Here is a 19,621-nt window from a genome sequence, read left to right as displayed (position 1 = left end):
TTCCATACTTTAAAATTCAGATTTTGAAGTTTTGGTATGCCCACCAATAGCTTGATTTTTGCAGGAATTCTGAATATTGGTAGAAAAATAGGTGAAGTCTGAGTAGCCTAAACCCCAACACAATGTGAAACCGAGATGTGAAATGAAATCCTAAAATTAGAACATGTATCTGCCTGTGATGCGAAACACGATCATACTTTACGGACTGTATTTCAGTTTACGGTTCGTATTTAAGCATCTTACAAAGGGACAGAATGTCCCTAAAGAAAACCGCAGTTTACGATCGCACTTTACGGACCGTAAATCAGTTTACGATCCGTCTTTTGTGTTTACGACCACAGACAGATCATAGAATCTGTGCACAGTCAAGTTGCCTTATCTTTGATTGGATCTTCCATGGTAACTAAGATGTTGTTGTCTTTTGCAGGAATGGGTCAGAAAATGAACGCAAAGAAACCGGGGGCCCAAAGCACGGGCACAAGAAAGAAACCACGCTCGGATTCAAGGTTGATAGATGAACCTTCCAATTCGGAAGGGGAACAATCAGGATCCGAGTACGCCGAGGTGATACCACCACAAAAGGTCAGGGGGCCCCCACGCAAGACACAGCGGCAACACCATCACATCTATCACCTATGACCCCATCCAAATCTGCGTCGGAAGCCTCCCAGTCTGAAGAGGGGGGATTCTGACGCGGAAGCATCAAGCAGGGGGGCAGCCACCCCAACGGATCCGGAGAGTGACTCAGCGGGGCCTAGTGATGATAATGATCCGGATGATGGTACGCCTCCTAAGGGTCGAAAACTGGCCGTCCGGACCAAACGGCTGGAGGAATAAAAGCTGTGGTTCTCGGTAAAAGGGTCAAAGAAATTGTATGACCAATGGATGGCCGGGACCGAAACTGGGGGACAGCCGTCGCAGAAAATATTTGAAGAACGGCGGATGATTTTCGATGGTATTTCAGCTCATCCACAGCTGGATGATACCATCAAAGGGTACAAGTTAGATGCGTTCACTCATGAGCCGGGAGAGTATGCTCCGCATATTGTGCGGGAGTTCTATGCATCATATGGGGCCGTCCTGATGTCGATGAAGAAGCCGAGTCTTGCTTGGCATCAGATTCCCATGCTGGAAAATGTGACGGTCCGGAACTCCCTGGTTGATATTTCCTCTAAAGCCATCAACCGGGTCCTGTTTGGTTATGATTTTGTGGCTCCTACTCATCTGAGCCTGTTCCTAGACAATCGAGACAGGAAGGACAAGAAATCCGTCAGGGAATGGACTGCGACACTTATCACATCTGAGCCACATGAGCAAAAATGGACTAATGATGGGAAAGTCAACATCGCTAAAAGTTGTTTGTCCACAGAGGCTAAATTCTGGTGGACGTTGTTGCGGTACAGGATTATGCCAACCCAAGCAGATAATACCCTGTCCACCATTCAGGCAGTAACTATTGCCTCCTTCATGTCAAGGTACCCGATGGATATTGGCGAGTTAATAGGTGAGGAACTGCACGTGCAGGCACGCAAGCCCAACCAAAACATGGTCTTTCCGTGTCTTATCACGGAATTGTGTCGACGGGCAAGGATATTTCAGCTTCCAGATTGGGACGGTACCATCACAGCTGCACATGTAGGGGATTGGAGAAAAAAATAAGGTGATAAGAAAAAAGGACCGGGAGGCGGATCAGTCCGGCGATGATGTCGACACTCAGTTGGAGTTGAGTCCGAGCCGTGCTTATGGGACTGATCCAGTAGGGTTCGAGTTTGGTGCTGCTACTACTGGGCCTGAGGCTCCCACGACAGGGGTTACAGAGATAGTCGATACACAGGCTGCTGCAGCCACACTGGGTATTTCTGAGGCACGACCTCCACCACCACCTCCGGCCACACAAGGCCCTCCTTCGGGGTTTGCCACTGCCGCTGCGATAGCCGAACTTGCTGATCCAGAGCTGGGGTTGCTGCACTTCAGTCCTATTTATTTTGTTGAAACTGGCATGTTTAGGGTGTTGCTTAGGTTGAGTAGAATAATTTTAACTTGTTTGGTGTTACTGTGTAACTGTCGGCATGTGTTGTGGTTTGTTGAGAATTTTGGACCCCTCAGAAATTTTGAAAAATGCATACTTAGAACAGTTATTGTTTGACATGATTGATTCTTTATATGACATTATGATTATTGGGGTATTGTGTGTGATGAATGACTACTTAGGAGGCCACAAGTGCAAAAATTACTGTCCTTATGCCGATGTGTTGTATGGGGCGGAGTGTTGGCCAGTTAAGATTTCCCACGTTCAAAAGATGAAAGTTGCCGAGATGAGAATGTTGAGATGGATGTGTGGCCACACCAGGAGTGACAGGATTAGGAATGAGGATATTCGGGACAAGGTGGGAGTGGCCTCGGTGGAAGACAAGATGCGAGAAGCGAGATTAAGATGGTTTGGGCATGTGAAAAGGAGAGACATGGATGCCCCAGTGCGGAGGTGTGAGAGGTTGGCCATGGATGGTTTCAGACGAGGTAGGGGTAGGCCAAAGAAGTATTGGGGAGAGGTAATTAGACACGACATGGCGCAGTTACAGCTTACCGAGGACATGACCTTAGATAGAAGGGTTTGGAGGACCCACATTAGGGTAGAAGGCTAAGTAGATAGTCTCATTATCCTGTCTTATTAGTAGTCGCATTATCATAGTATAATTTTTTGTGCTCTGATGTATGCTATTATCTGTTGTTTTCTGTGCTTTGATTATTCTATGTTATCTGTTTCGCTTGCGTTACTTCATTTTCATATCGCTTTGAATCTCTTAGCCTTATCTGACCTCTTTTTATGTGTTTATTGAGCCGAGGGTCTCCCGGAAACAACCGTCCTACCTTGGTAGGAGTAAGGTCTGCGTACACTCTACCCTCCCCAGACCCCACGTTGTGGGATTTCACTGGGTTGTTGTTGTTGTTGTTGTATGCCGATGTGTGTGTGAGTTGCTAGTTTAATTCTATTTACGCATGTATAATCTAGAACTTTCCTGGTTAGTCTTGTTTGAAACCCGAAAGTTAGTTTGGTTGTGAAAGGATCTTAGGATTTCTTTGTTTGAATAAGTCACTATGCCTAAATAAGCCTCTCCAAAAGCTGAAAATATCACTAGTTTCCCTTTTTGAGCCTTTTTGACCTTTTTCTTGGCTAGCCGAATGAAACCTCACCCGTTGTGAAATTTACCCATCTTCGAAACCGTTCCCTCCTTGATGCTACTAGCTAGACGAGGCAAAGCGCCTAAGTTGGGGGTGAATTAAAAGTGAAGTAGATGTTGAGAACAAATGTTGGGGGTGGTGGAGTTTGCTAGTGGAGAGTCGATGTGGTAGTTGCACATAATATATATATATATATATATATAAACATCAAATCAGAAAATTGAAACACAAAAAGAATTGCTAGTTGGATAGGAATAAAACCACATCGAGGTTGAAAACGTGAAAGAAGATAAAGGGGTTAGAAAGAAAAAAGGCGAATCAAGGTAAAGAGGTGTAGCGTCAAGGAGGGTGAGTCACTAAAACCCAAAAAGTATCCTACCCATCTCTAAGCCTACATTACAAGCCGAAACAAGTCCTAATGTGATCAAAACCGAACGAGCCTAGGATGAGAACGTAGAAAATAAGGGCAAGACTATGGTATTTGCATGTGTAGATATGAATTCTTTGTGAGTGTGAGTGTTTTTCTCTTCTCTTTCATCTTCGTCCCATTCTTGTTGTATATATGTGTGTTGGGACATTCTTTGGTCTATGTGAGGGCATAAGGATGAGAATTGAGCAAAATAAAGTGACCGCCGAAAGTAGCGTTTGTGTGCATCATAATATGCTCGATAACGTAATGTTATTGAAGCTTCATTGTTAGTCATAACGTTCTTGAGTTGTGTATATTGCTTTGACTTAGAAAATTGGGTTGGTCCTTTGAAGAAAAACATGCATGCCGGTGGTTCAGAGTCAAAACCAATGTAGACACTTTATTCTATAATATCTAGGTGTTAGATTGAGTCATTGTTGTGTATGGCTTGCTCGAGGACAAGCAAAGACTTTAAGTTGGGGGTGTTGATGTGGCGTGATTTTACGCCACAATCGATGCTTTTTGACTATAAGTTTTACTTGTTTTTAAGCAAGTCTATGTGATTTTACGTGTTTTTTAGTGTTTTTCAGGTGAAGGAACAGATTTGACATGACAACAGTTGAAGTGCAGAACCAGGTCGTAAATGCAGTTTACGGTCCGTATTCTACAATACGGGCCGTATTCCATGGTCGTGTTTAAGGAAAACAGAACCAGAAAGGCATGTTCAGAAGATGGTGATTTACGAGCTCAGTTTACGGACCGTATTTCAGTTTGCGGTCCGTATTCCATCACGTATTTAACCAGTTGAGCATCTGGCAGAAAGTCGAAGTGTTGGATGTTGAAATACGACCAGGCAGTTTACGGACCGTAAAACACTTTACGGTCCTTATTTCAAAAGAAGGAATTTGCGCACAACTGATGGACGACTGGGTCGTAAACTGACTTTACGGTCCGTAAAATCACTTTACGGACCGTATTTCGGAACGACGGGACTAAAGTGCAAATCTGTAACTTTTGTATTTCCAAAACCTATAAATAGTCATTGTAGGGTTTTTAATAGACATCAGCTATTATATTTTTCTCTCTTGACTTAGAATATCAAATGCTCTCTAGTTTTTGAAGATTTCAACCATCAATTCAAGTATTATCAATTCATCTTTCATTCCAAAGTAAGCAATTATGAATTCTTCAATTTCTTATTTCTTGTTCTGTGTCATAAGTAGCTAAATTCCCTTACTAGGGTTGTGAACCCAATGATGGGTGTTTTGTGATTGGGTTTTGTGAATGATATACACATAATGGATTATTAGGGTTTAGTTATTCTTCATTCTTCATTCATAATTAATGGTTGCAAACATTGATTAAAGCCATAAACCTTAATTTATTTGGGAAAATAATTAGGGTTGGTAAGAATAACTAACAAGGACTCAAAGCTTTAAACTTTGTTTAATAAATTCACTTAGGAATAAGATGAATTTACTTGGCATGATTAATCGTTCTTCATGGTCACTTTCTTATATTTGGAAAAATCATAGAAAGACATAATCTTTATTTATTGGGAAATAGTAGAGATTCGCATAGAGATTAAGTGCATTCATATAATGATCCATTATAAGTATATCAAGATCAATACCCATGATCATACACCCTATCTAACGGGGACACAACCTTAGTTTCTTTTACCATAAATTTCCACCAAAGAAATAGTTTAGCAATCAGTTATAGAAAAACCAACTTTTTTTACCAAAATTATCGGATTAAGACATTAGACCTAGAACTTAGCATCTACGACTTTAGTAACCTTTTCACACCATATTCCCTGTGGGATTCGACCCCAACCTTGTTGGGTTACTATATTTGACAACGTCCGCGTTATACCATTAATAGGTGTAATTTGAGCGTATCACCCTGCCCCGAGGCGAGCCCCGGGGCGAGTCCTGACACTGCCTTTTAAAACAATGGTCACTAGTAATATAAACTATTTCAATTTTAAATATGCTTCTGATGAAATAGTTGAACATTTTCTATTCCGGGACAACTTAATTAATTCATCGAAAAAGGAAAAAAACAAGTATTGGCGTTTAGTATTGAGTGCTGTAGGGTATCTTTCGACTCTATTTTGGTGAAATAACAGACTTGAATTATTTTTATTTATTACTAATACTAGCAGGTTATTTTGACGTCGAAGCCTATCCGAGAAAAAGACAAATATGTGGTCTTTTTTGTTGACTATAACACTTCAATAATTTCACCCCCATTCCAAATTCAGCCTATTATTTCTGCTTCATCAGTTTTTTTTTTTTCAGCCTTCTTCATCAGTTTCGCCCATGCTATATTCAATCTGTGGTCCAGTTAAGTACAAATATCTATATTGCTCAAGAACTTCGTTGCTGGTCATTGAATTAAAGATGAAGAAACAAAATAAGTTAAGAATTATATAGAATTAATGAAATTACCTTTGTTTAAATTTCTAGAAAATGGATGAACATAATCCTTTACCATTTAAATAAACAAATAATTTTGCAAAGATTCTTTATGCGCAAAAAAAGAAAACTGAAGCCAGATTTTATAAACAGTTACCAACTTAATTATTGACCAATCTATGTTGTCCCGAGCTAGAACGGAAAAGAGGCGTGTTTAACTTAACAATAAGTTACAGATTTTCTTTACCATATTACTTTGCTAAGACAATAAAGTTCAGCCCACATGGGGCTTTCGTCTCACAATCACTCAGCAGGGACAAATGAATAATGACTTTTAGTTATGTAACAAGAGATTAGACACCAATGAACATCATCTTCAGACAATTAAGTTTTCCGAAGGTGATAATGGATAAGTAAGTGGAGCAGTGTCGTTGCATAAGAGAACATTTTTGGCTTTTTAATTTGGCACCATATGCCTGATAGTATGAGTACGCAACTTAATTGACCCACAAAGTGAGATTTTGATCCAAAATACCCATTAAAAAAAAGAAGTTACAATACTACATTTTGCGCAGGAATTTTCTGCGTAAAAGGACTTAACAGTTAAAGGTGTTGTTAAGTCCTTTTGCACAAGAAATTCTTGCGCAATAGGTAGTATTATTTAGCGGCCCACGCTTTTTAAATGTTCACTTTTAGCTCACATTTTTTCTGTTTAATAAGTATGAATTTTGGATGAGGTAAAGACTCATCCATTTCAAAAGTTTAAGCCATCTTTTTTCAAGTTCTTGAGAAAAAGAAAAAAAAAAAACAAACTCCAAAGTTCATAAAAAAAAAATGCCTCTCCTCCTTCAACTGTTAAGGTTTCTTTATTTTGGGATGGAGAGATTTTTCATGATAATCATACTGTTTGTTATAGTGTTAAACCACAATACCATTTTAAGTTTCCAACTACCTTGGATTACGAAACATTACTCAATGCCATACCAGTGGCGGACCTAGGATTTCGTGCAAGGGGGTTTAAAAAAAAAACTAAAGTCCACGATAGTAACTCACCGTAAATGCAATACTAGGCATAACGTAATGTGTTTCAACCTCCACTCTTTATTTTGGTTCATAACAAAACCTCAAAATGGTTTTGCCTACAACTCTTTTTCTAGGCCACGCTTTAAAATATGAAAATCATAAATCAAGATTTAACAAATATATTTACTTTGTAAAATTTAAAAATCTATCAAAATTTATAAAAGAAAGAATATTTCACTTAACAAACATCAAGTGATCTATACCAAAATGCTAAACGTACTATTTTTTATACTAAAAAAATCAAAAGCTCTGAAATTTTTATTTTGACAAACAGCAAATTGCAAACAATAACAACAAAAGAGAATATAAACTAAACTATACCATTAATAATCTTAATATAAGAATTTTGGACTATGAAATAAGTTAAATTAACACAATGTTTTTTAAAAAAGAACGAAATCGTGGCTGTCGACCATGGAAAGAGGTAATAGAATCTTTTAAAATATCAAAACATTTCAAAATAAAAACTGTGAAATTTTGAGATAAAAGAATATTTGCAGAGTGACGGAGTATGGACATATTCAGATGGGCTTTTGATAGCAAGCATGGCCCAAGGTTGGAAAGAGTGAAAAAGCCACAAATAGAAATTTAGGAGCAGCAAATCTATCCATTTTTCTGAAAAAATATGAAAAATGCATGCGCAAAAGTGTTGAAGTCCAGTTTCAAGCTTTTGACCTTTCGGTCAAAATGAACACACATTAACCATTACGCCGCGCCTCGTCTTTTGTCATGTGGGTTCAATCCTCGTTAATATATTGCAGTTAGTTCTTCGAAAACTAGTTTTCATAAATAAGTAGTAAAATTTTTTTTGAGAAAGTGGGTTCAACTGATCCCACTTGCACCAAGGTAGGACCGCCCCTGTGCCATACACAAAAGAATGAAAAGTAATCGTGAGTACATATTATCTATAATAGGTAAATACCCAATATCCATTGCACCGCAAGGTTAGTGCTTTATGGGGAGTGGAATATCATTGATGATGAGTCTTTGAGGGCGCCGGAAGAATATAGGGGGTTACTCACCCTAAATGTTCTTGAAATGTATGTTGAAAAGATACCTCACAGTCGTAGTGAAGTCTTGTCCAGGACTCGTCAGGAAGTCCCTCAAGTCCAGCCTACTCATGGTAACACTTATACGGACTTGAGTTCTTATGTAGACATTTTGAGTGGTCAACTGCCGCTGGAAACTCTAAGCCAACAATTTAATCAAAATTACGGTGAAAATTGGTAAATATCCATTTTTAATTATTATTTTGTGTAGTAGCACATGTTTATTTTATTATATGTATGGTAATAGTATTTTTTTTTTTTGTATATTTTTAGGGGTTATACACCTGATATGAGTAATATTAGGCAATCCTCTCAGTTAGGTGCAGTTGATTATTATCGGTAGGTATACTTTTTATTAATTAAATAATATAAGTATTTTGATGTTTAGTATTTGCAATACTTGAACTTCTTCTGTAGCGAAAATTATTCAGAAAACTCGCTAGTGGTACCAAATGTTGATTTCGATGTAGTTGATCTTCCTTCATACCCTGACAATATTGGTCATTATCGGTAAGTTCAACACCTTAATATTAAATAATCCATATATATTTTGATGTTGGTATTTAAAATATGTTACCTATTTTTCGTGTAGGAAAAGGCCTTTACTAGATGGTGATGATTATCCAAAACATATAAAAACCTCATTGAGTGATAGCGATGATATACCGAATGCAGAGGTATCCGATGATGATGGCGTAAATATATCAGCTAATGAGGTTGATGTTCATCCTTATAGGCAGGAACATCTGTTAGTAGAAATGATGCAAAATCGGCCACACCAGTAAGAACCGCTGGCAGGAAACCGAATTCACCAGCAAGTACCGATGGCAGAAAGCCCAATTCAGTGGTACTCTGACGTGATTCATATCTTGACAATCTTCAAGGTCGTGTTGATGCCTTTGTCTTCACCAGAGAAGATGATCCAATTCACCAAAAATTATTGAAAGAACCGGTCAATCTTGTAAACGATGAAGTTCACCTTGCTAAAGGCATGATGTTCGAATCCAAAAAGGCATTGCAAAGGACATTCAAAATTTATAGCTTCAAGGAAATGAGAGAGTTTAGGGTTGATGATTCTATCCGAAAGATATGGAGATTGGTTTGCAGACGACAGTATCAAGGTAGTCAATGGATGCTTCGGGCTGTTGTTACTCATGATAGTATGTGGATTGTCACAAAATTCCACCTACGTCACACTTGTGATATGGAAGAGAATCGAATAAATCATTTTAATTTAGATACACATATGATTGCTCAAGTGTTACTTGTTGACGTTGCCGAAACCCTAAGGTAACCTATTCGACCAAGTTCATTATAATTGTGACATCAATTAAATTATCATTGCTAAATGTTGTCTGTTTAAACTTGTCCAGGATCCCTATCAAAGATTGCATTAGAAACGTTGAGAGAGTATATCATAAAACGATAAGCAAGAGAAAGGGATATCTCGAGCGTAGGCGCGCTTTTGAAATGATTTATGGTACATGGGTGGGCTCTTTCTACCAGTTGCTGAGGTATAGGGCAGCTTTACAAAAATTCAATCCTGGTACTGTTATAGAGTGAAAGCTCGACACCCAACCTTGTGTGGCCAGTAATATTTTTAATTTTGTCTTTTGGACATTTTGAGCATGCGTTGATGGTTTCGCTCATTGCCGGCCAGTCATACCCATAGATGGCATGCATGTGTAGAGAATATATGTTATACCCTATTTTAACCGAAGTCAAAATAGTTACAACATTCCGGTAATTCCGGGGTTATTTAAAGTTAGGGAGTCGCCACCTAATTATTTATGGTGAATTAGGACACCTAAAGTTTATTAAAGTTATTTTTAAAGTTAACCCCGTTTTAATGTCTACGAAACCTAAGATTCTAGGTAAGGGTTCAATTAGTCTAAAGGGAAGGTATTAGGCATCCTTTAAGACCCATTAACAATGGTTAACCGACCGGACATATGTTAATTAATTAGAATTTAAAAGAATAAATTTAAAGTGTAAAGCAGCTACGACACTACTAAAAGGAACCTTAGAGCGTTGGTTTCAAATTGTAAAAAGATCAAATCCTTTGAGCTTGCCAAAAAAGTTGATTAAAAGATTAAGTATCAAGTGTAGATATAAATATGAAATCTCACGGTATTTTGAAAATAACTCATAATTAGACATTTTGAGTTTATAAAGCATCGACAAACGATATGCTGAAAAGTGACCAATGGACAAATTGTTTAAAACACGATCTGGACAAGGTTAGGAGCAAAGATCTAGTTAGGACAACGAATATCGACTTATGCATTATTTCAAGTTTAACACCTTTGAAAATTACTTCTTTTAGAGGAAAAGACCATTTGAACTTGAAAAGAGAAAAACCAAATATTGGGTTGTTGATTTTAATCTCTAAACTTAAGTCACATTCTATATGATAAAAAAAATTAGCTACTGCCCTCAGGGACGTGTACTGCCATATGTGAATAAAATTACTCCCTTAATTACTAGTTATAGATGAAATTAGCATGACTAAATAAAACCGATTATTAGCCTTATTGTTCACCAAATACCACACAAGCAAATAGAGGCAAATAAACTAACACAACGAAACAAATTAACGGAACATTTAGCCAAGTTCTAAGGCCTTTTGTACAGCCCGAACATGGAGAAAACAGTGGCGCTACAGCAGCTTATGGCAGGCAGTAGGCTTAGGCCTTAAACATGTCAAATGTTTGCCCAAGAGATGCAACAATTTGTCACAGAGAAACAGCAGCGATAAGCAACATTATTCCGTGAATGTGGCAGCAAGATTGTCATTCAATGGTGGTGTAGTTGAGTCTCAAAAAATGAGACTCTCAGGCTCCAGAGTACATGCGAAAGAAAAGAAAAATGTGAAATGAATCAGTCCATTCCTAATCAGCAGATGAAGTGTAAGACGAACCAAATTTGCATAAGCATTTACCAGAATATTATGCGTATTCACTCAACCATCAGCACAATACAAACAAGAAAGAGTCAAAGCTAAAGATGCCACCTCAAATCCACATCAAATATATATGACAAACGCAATTGAATACATAATGGCATGACATACTTGACACACATTTGATTCATATGTTCATCAAAAGAGATTCCAGAATACTCTCCATACATAACAATGGCATACAGTGATCCACATACTAAAGCTATAACCTCATACATATAACATACCCTTTAACGTGACTTATGTCAATACTCAGTGATATAGAAAACTAGTATTTCGACGATTCAAAATTTCATACAACCCAACAGTGTGCCTTCGCCATCATAAAATGAACAGAACAGGGAGGGGAACTTCTTAAAAGCTTATGTTAACATGATTATGTTTAACATACCCACATAGGAGAAGAACAGAAAAGGGAGATGACGAGATGTCATACAATCAGGCAAGATGCAGTATGTCAATCAAATTAAATCAGTTTCACACATAGGTTCTCATATGTATAAGAAATCTTAACATACTAGTCCATTGTTCACTTATCATGGTGTTCAAAATCCAAAAAAAGAAAGACATCTGTTGAAGGTTTAACACAAAGCAGGGAAAGGCACAAAGAACTCTATATGGTCAATATAAGCATGCACATTGGCTTAGCATTTTAAACATGACATACATATGGTGGGAAACATTGTATCATGATTCAAAGAGTTCCAAATGAACATCATACTGGTTTAAGATATATAAAAACATGATATCATTTCCTCTTTCCCGTGGACAGAAAAACAAAATAAATGGTTTTAAATTATTATAATTGTCTTCAATGGAAAAATAATATAGCAGTGATATATTATAGCCTAGGCTGTCCCAAAGGGGGAAACATCATTCTAATCCTTCAACAAGAACAGACATTCGTAACTCCGGCAAATAACAAGTTTGGCTTTTCCCAAGGTAGAAATAAAAACAAAAACCATATATCTTAAACACAAGTAGTCATGTTTATCACAATAACAAACTAAATGTTCTTTCAATAGGTCTCCATCTAAGCAGTCCATGTTACTATGTCACTACTAATACTATATTAGGCATAAATAACATTATAGGAGGTATTATAGGCTAATCTGCTCATGGACAGGTAAAGTTTGGATACAGATTACTATTAGTCATGCTTGACTTAAAAAAACATTTAAACGTAACTGGACATTCAACCAACAAGGCATACAACCTACTTCATTAACACATACTCTATTAACTAATAAGTAAAACCTAAATAGATATGCTAAACTACTACTAATAATAACAAAAATGACTAATGACACAAAACTTAAGCTAAGCATAAACAGATAACAAATGATGAACTAAACAACACAAAATAACTTAAAGGAAGAAATATTACCCCTTTCGGGTGCAGTGAAATGGGACGTCGAGGCCTCGAATCCACACTCGATCACGACGAACTCGAAAAGTATTTCAAATCGAAAATTTTGATATCAGCAGAAACAGTAGACTCTTGTTAAAAAAAGGGAAATCCGTTTATCTCAAAACAATTTTTAAATGTCAGTAATCCTCCCGTTTGAAAAGAAATTCTGTATACCTCAAAAATTTTCAATGTCCCCCCCTTCACTGAAGACTTAGAGTGATATTTATATGTGTAGTGACTAGGGTTTCAGTTTTTGAATCCTCGACTTTTGGCTCCAAACAAAAGCTAAAAAAAAGCCGTTTGGATCAACCCGTGAACGAATCTTTTGCTCAAATCTCTGAAAAGTTTTCTTGGCTTCTTGTGATATATCTTTGTTGACCAAATCCCGTGACAAAGAGAAAAGGTGAAAAAGTGCGAATTTATTCTAAAATGGAGGGGCGAATTTCTATCCATGGTAGGTGTAAATAAAGATTTTCCTCGAAATGGACAGGAGGGTGGAGGTATTGCACGAAATGGGGGTAACAAAACCCTGCCATTGTTGTGAAGAACGTGGCTCTTAGCTTAAAATAGGAAGGAGATGAAGGGATGGGAGTGTGCGGCGTTTTGAAAGGGATTAGTTTTTTTTTAGGTTTCAACCGAATGAAAGGTTTTAAGGATAAGTGGGCCGGTCGGGTCGGGTGAAATAGCGGGTGTGGGCTGGATCGAGTGGAAGGCTGGGCAGTTTTAGTTGGGCTGGCCGAATTATGTGGGTTGCGGATTTATGGGCTTGATCATTTAGGCCATTAATTGGCTGAAAAATATTGATCCTTCCTCCTTTATTTTGATTATTTTTGGGCTTCTAATTTAATAACTAGGACAATATACAATTAGTGAAGACAAATAGTAATTAATATGTAGAAAGTAAAGGTCTTACTAAAGTATTGACTCATAATTAATTTAGCGAGTACAAATCCTAAAATGAAATGATGACGAACCATTCAAAATTTGTGATAAAGTAATGCTAGTAATGTTGATAGTAAAAATAGTGAAAATGAAAGTAACGATATTAATAGTAGTAGCAATAAAAATAATATTGAAAATAAAGTGTTCAGCTCGTCAATAAATTTAGAAGCCCAAGGAAATAAATTGGGATAATGGAGGGACGAAATTGGGTGTCAACAATATGCGACATCAAGCTACTGATTGCCATAGGAATGGATGTCAACGGGTCGATATTCCCTCTTGCTTTCGCTAGTGCCGCTAACGACAGTAACGAGACATGGGAGATGTTTTTGACACATTTGAGGCGATATGTTATTATGGATCGTATAGGCATATGTGTGCTATCTGATCGAGATCACGGCATATTGCACAATATGTTTCATTTGGCGGGGTGGCTGGCCCCTTTGCTTACCATCGCTTTTGTTTAAGGCACATAAAGGCAAATTTTCAAACAGCTTTTAAAAACAGGCACACTAAACAAATTGACGTGGGCGGCTACAATAGAGCATAAAGAAAAAAAGTTTCTTGTACGGATGGAGATGATCAAGGCAGTGAAGCCAAAAGCATATGATTGGTTGCACAATATAAGTGTCTCAAGGATGCCATTCCGAAAACCTATATTTTGCGCATTTAAATGTTGCGTAATATAAGTGCGTCATATAAAGCGGTCAAAAGCGAGCATATTGTTGTCAAATCAAGGAGTAGGATATAATATGAATGACGAACAACTAGAATTCACATTAAAACGAGTTACTATGTCAATTTGGAATCAATTTTTTGATCTTCGTTCTATTACATGTTTTACCCCAGCAAACATATTCAAAGCAATGGGTAGGATATGAGAACTATATAAGGATGATTTTAAGTACTCAAATAATCCGAACTATAGATGCAATCAAGAATACAATAATACAATGAGAGCTGAGTGGAATTGGCATGTTAGAGAGGCTAAAATGCTAGAAAAAAACTTAAGGGCACTCAGACTCAAAAGTCCAAACAGTCGTGCTACGTCAATGCCTTGTGGTACACCACAAGAGTTCAATTTTGCTCTTAATCGTTTTCGCGAAGAGAACAATCCTATGATGCCTCAGGGTAGAATTTGGTCAACATGGTTACGTCAAATTCAGATCCAAGTGGGATTCGGACTATGATATGTTCGATGAAGATGAATCCCCGTGATCCTATTAATATTTTTTTATAATAAAGTAAATGGGTAGGGTCATAATGACGACCCTAAGGGTACTTGGGGGTTTGCAACTATATAAGTAGTCTTTCATTTGTTATTAAACTGCAACATATTCAATGTCGAGCAGTAGAAATGTAGATTGGTCGGTATTCCTTCTAAATTATTCGAATAACAGTGGTGATGAAAGCTCAAATCATAGCAGCTATTCCGGTGAATAGAGTTATCTTGATAAAAATGAATCCAAGATAGATGATTTGACACCCCACATTCTTATAGAGCGTAATGATGATTTTTGCAATGTGAAATATTCAGATCCGCAAGAATATTATTGCGGGTTACGCTGAGAATGGGCATATCGGCATGCCCAATCAGAACATCTTGTTCGTAACTAGGAAAATCTTAACGCTCAAATCCCAACAAGGTTCTCAATGACCATGCCTCAAACTGATCCACATTCTTGCGAGGTTGCCGTACAAAGGATTAGAAAAGAAGACAACAGAATGCTAGCAAGAAGTTGTAGATTTTACATGCTAAAGTTGACCGAAGAACAAGCATCATCAACGGGTAGAGAATTAACATCTACAAAAAGAAGATATGTCTTAAGAAACCCAAAATATTATTCTGAGGACGATATTGAGGACTTCTATTCTAAAGATGATTAGGGGTTACTTTGGTTCACTTGCTTAGTTTTTGGGTCATTTAAGTTTCAGACTCATGATTTAGTTTGTATTTTTAATTTATGATGAAGTCATCAATTTGAAGAAAATTAGTATGATTTTAATTTGTCTTTGATTGTTATAGTCTATTATTAATTTATATAAGCTTCTTGGAGTTAATAATACATAAAAAGTTCAACAATTCACAATTTTTAACAAAAACACAAATAAATTTGTACATAAAAGGTGCCGATTACATAATACATGAAAACGTACAACTAGTAAAAACAAATTACATAAAAATAACAAAAAATAATAAACTTAATAAAAAAATACATAGAAATAATAAACAACAAGAAGATAGCACAAATAATCTTCCAAAATTTCAGTTTTTCTTTCAAAGCATTTTTCTCGTGTTGAGTGTCTTTAAGGTTAGCCTTGAAAAAACTTTATTTTTCTTTGGATTCTTTTAGAGAGACCTCTAAAAGGTCGATTTTTTCTTGAGCTTCCATAAGCTTAAACTGCGAGTCAAACTTCGCGGTATATCTAGTGATACGTGAAATCGCGGTATCTCTATCAACAGGAGGCTTTTTAAACATCACCACCATCGTTTTTATCCATGGGATTGCTATCTTCCCATCAAAAATGTTTGCAATCATTCATATCCTATGAACATTACAAGAAAATCAGTTTTTGAAAGTAAATTATGTAAATAATGTGAAAAAAATCTAAACCCTAAAAACTTGTAAAAACACTTACTTCAGGCACTTTACAGTGCCAAAAAGGATGACCCGGATTATCTTAGGTCCTTGATGTTCTTAGCTTACAATAATAACCACATTCATAAACGTCGGGTTTTATAACAAAGTTTGACGTTTCAGAGCTTTGAGACATGATTTTGGGGGGCTAAAGTATGTTGAAAGAGTGAAAGTGAAGGAGGTGAAGAGTGACTTGAAAATTGGTCAAATGTTAGGGTTTATATTAACCCCTATTCTGCAGGAATTTCCTGCGCAAAAGGACTAAACAGCGCCGTTAACTGTTAAGTCCTTTTGTGCAGGAAATTCATGCGCAAAAGGTAGTATTGTAACTTTTTTTTTTTTTAGTGGGTATTTATGTTCAAATCCCACAAAGTGGGTTATTTAAGTTGCGGACTCGTGATAGTACATGTAAGGTAAAAACAAATGGACAGATCATAATTAGATCACGCCAATATCTTGCGCATACATAATTACATATCAGATTTAGTAATATACTAATATCCCGGCCAAAATTCCAGTTCAATTTTTCCATTCCGTATTTCAATATAATATATGATGATTAAAAGGCATGTTTATAAAGTGTACTTCGGAGATTACAAAAAGTATTTGAGATAAAAACATGAAAAGTTTGATCAAAACAAAAGTGTTAATAAATTGTATATAGATAAACTAAAAATAATTATAAACTCCGTCAAATACTCTTTAAGGCCATTGATTAGTGAAGCGGTATGGAGTATGTGCTCTCTGTACGACTGTACCTAAGTGAAAAGTGCCTTTAGTCCACTATCGCTTTAAATTGCGTATGTAAAATTATAGCGTTTTAGTGGAGGAAATAAAATCTCTTCGCCTTTTATAATTTGAGTAGAAGAAAAATATTTTTTTCATATCTCCTATGTGTAAAAAATGAAGATCTTTTGTAAAAAAGTTGTAAAACTAAAAAAAAAATTGTAAAGGGTCAAAAATCCATTTATCCCGTTCTAGTGTGAGTAGAAAGAAAATTAAAAATTAAGATTTAAAAGTTGGTCTGTAATGAAGCTAGCTATATGAAAGTTCAACTTTTGAATAGTTTAATCGATTGAATTGGGTGAAAGCTGTGAACTAGTACCATAAGAATTGGAATGGAAGGAGTACAAAAATTCCTCTTATGAGTTTAACTAGTTGCATGAGGGTCCGTGCAAAGTTCGGGTTCAAACTCATGCTAGGAAGATATTAATTTTTTTTTGTTTTAATTATAACTTATATTACATTTTTCTATTGCATAATTAGTTTAATCTATTGGCAAGTGTATCATTATTTTGTTGGTAAGTCTTTATGATTATTAAAGTTTTCACTCACATAATTGAATAATTTATAAAGAACAAATTATTTATGAGGAAGGAAGTGTGGAAGGAGACTTAGCAAATACAAAGGAACACAAGATTCGTTATTCACTAAAGAAGCAAAACTTTAGAGGTTTAAAACAAATAGAGGATGAGTTCGGTATGGCGGAAAACATTTTCAGAAAACGTTTTCTCAACTTTTCCATTATTGACTGGTAAAAAATTTTGATAAATATTATTTTGTAGGAAAATAATTTTCTTAAAAATGAAGAAAATAGCAACAAAAATATCGGCAATTTAAACATTTTATGCACGAACGGGTCAACCTTTGTTTTTGATGAAAAGGACATAGGAAAAAGTACATGTCTGTCTTACTTTCCTTTTTAGTATGTTTAAAAAAGAATGTATCTTTTCTTTTTTAGCAACTCTTTAATTTCAACTTTCCACATGGTATGTTTAAGATATAAAATTAAATGACATTTTGGTACATTTTACATATGTTTAGCTAACAACCACAAGATTAAAAAGTCTTATTTGCTTTCTTAAACTCCGTGTCAAGTAAAAACCAGACAAACATTTTAAAATGAAGAAATAATTCTTTTAGTCTAATACACGTGTTCATGTAGAAGCTAATGGTGATATAGAAAATAAGACCAAGTACAAGGTACCATTTACATAGCTCGTTGTACAAATCTTCACCGCCAAAGCTATCCTTTTTAAGATAAGATCAATAAGCATGGGAGATACATAAAACGGCAAGCTTTGGGATAAGTTCGGAATATCACCAAGGAAGCCCCACCCCAAAGATTATGAGGATGACAAAAAGCAAGAGATTCCCTCTTATATTAAGGCCCCGTTTCGACGTGGTCTGAAATCATGTTTGGACATACAATTTGAATATTTTACGTTGTATTTTCTCTTATAGACATAAAAACCCCACAAATTGTGAAAACTATCAAAACATTCTCAATTCTTATACAATCTTACCAAATGAGCAAATCATAGTTTATAACAAAATTAGTACACTACCAGAAGGCTTTTCTAAAAAATGCAACATCAATTAATTAATTTTTAAAGCAATAAAATAAAAAATTTAACATGAATAGTAATGTAACTACTATTTAATATAATCTTCCCACATAAATTAAAGATTGTTAGACATAAATAAAGGTTGGTGGAAGTTAATGAGATTGGTAAATGATTGATGGGGAAAATTGTTAAAAATGTTTACCAACTTATGAGTTTTTTTTAGAGAAAAGACATCATTTGACCCCTGAACTTGACACGAAAACTTAGTTTAGCAACTAAACTTTAAGTTGTATTTATTTACCCCCCTTAACAACTTTCAAGTTAATTAAATACCCCCCTTAGAGGATGACGTGGCAAGAAAGTGTACCCAATTTCTTAAAAGCGCGTGGGATGATATATTAAGATTTTCTTAATATTTTATTTTCCATTTTAAATTAACTTTTTCCTTTTCTTTCTTATTCTTTTCCCTTTCTCCTTTTTCCAACCCCCCCCCCCCCCCTCCTCGCAAACCCGCCATCCATCTCCTTCTTCCCCATCCTCTCGCTGTATCTGCTCTCTATCCTCATTTTCTTTCTTCTTCTTTTTTTAATTTTTTTTCCTTTCTTTTTCTAGATAAATTGAAGAGAGCAGATACAATAAGTTAACGTTAATGCCATTGAAGAACAAAATAAGTTAACGTTAATGCAATTGAATAACAAATATAAGAGGGGAAACTAATGAACTCTGCCCTAATAACTGAAGAATCGAGTACTGATTTTAATGCCATTTGCAATTCCTTCACCTTTACTTTATTACCACTAAGAAAGAATACACTGCTGGGTATGTTGTTGTTGTTGTTCAAACCCAATTTCTGAAAATTCCCCAATTTAAATAATACCCACTTATCTAAATCACTTATTTCTCCACTTTTTTGTTACAATTTCATCCTTTGAAGCTTCATATCTTCAGTTACAAAGCACACAAAGCCAAAAACTCACTTGAATTGCTGTGGTATGCTTGAAACAATGGGGAAGAAGGAGAGGGAGAGGAGGGGTGAGTGGGGGCGGAGGGATGGGGGCAGCAGCAACAACACAAAAATGAAGAAATTGCACAGTTTGTCCTTCAAATGGGACGGTCTTTAATTTTGAGGAAGAGCCTCTAAAATGGTTATGGAAGAAATGGAGTTGCTAATAATA

Source organism: Lycium barbarum, chromosome 3 (genome assembly GCF_019175385.1).
Source record: "Lycium barbarum isolate Lr01 chromosome 3, ASM1917538v2, whole genome shotgun sequence".
Lineage (NCBI taxonomy): Eukaryota > Viridiplantae > Streptophyta > Magnoliopsida > Solanales > Solanaceae > Lycium > Lycium barbarum.
The sequence above is the reverse complement of the archived record's forward strand: the minus strand, read 5'-3'. Positions refer to the sequence as shown.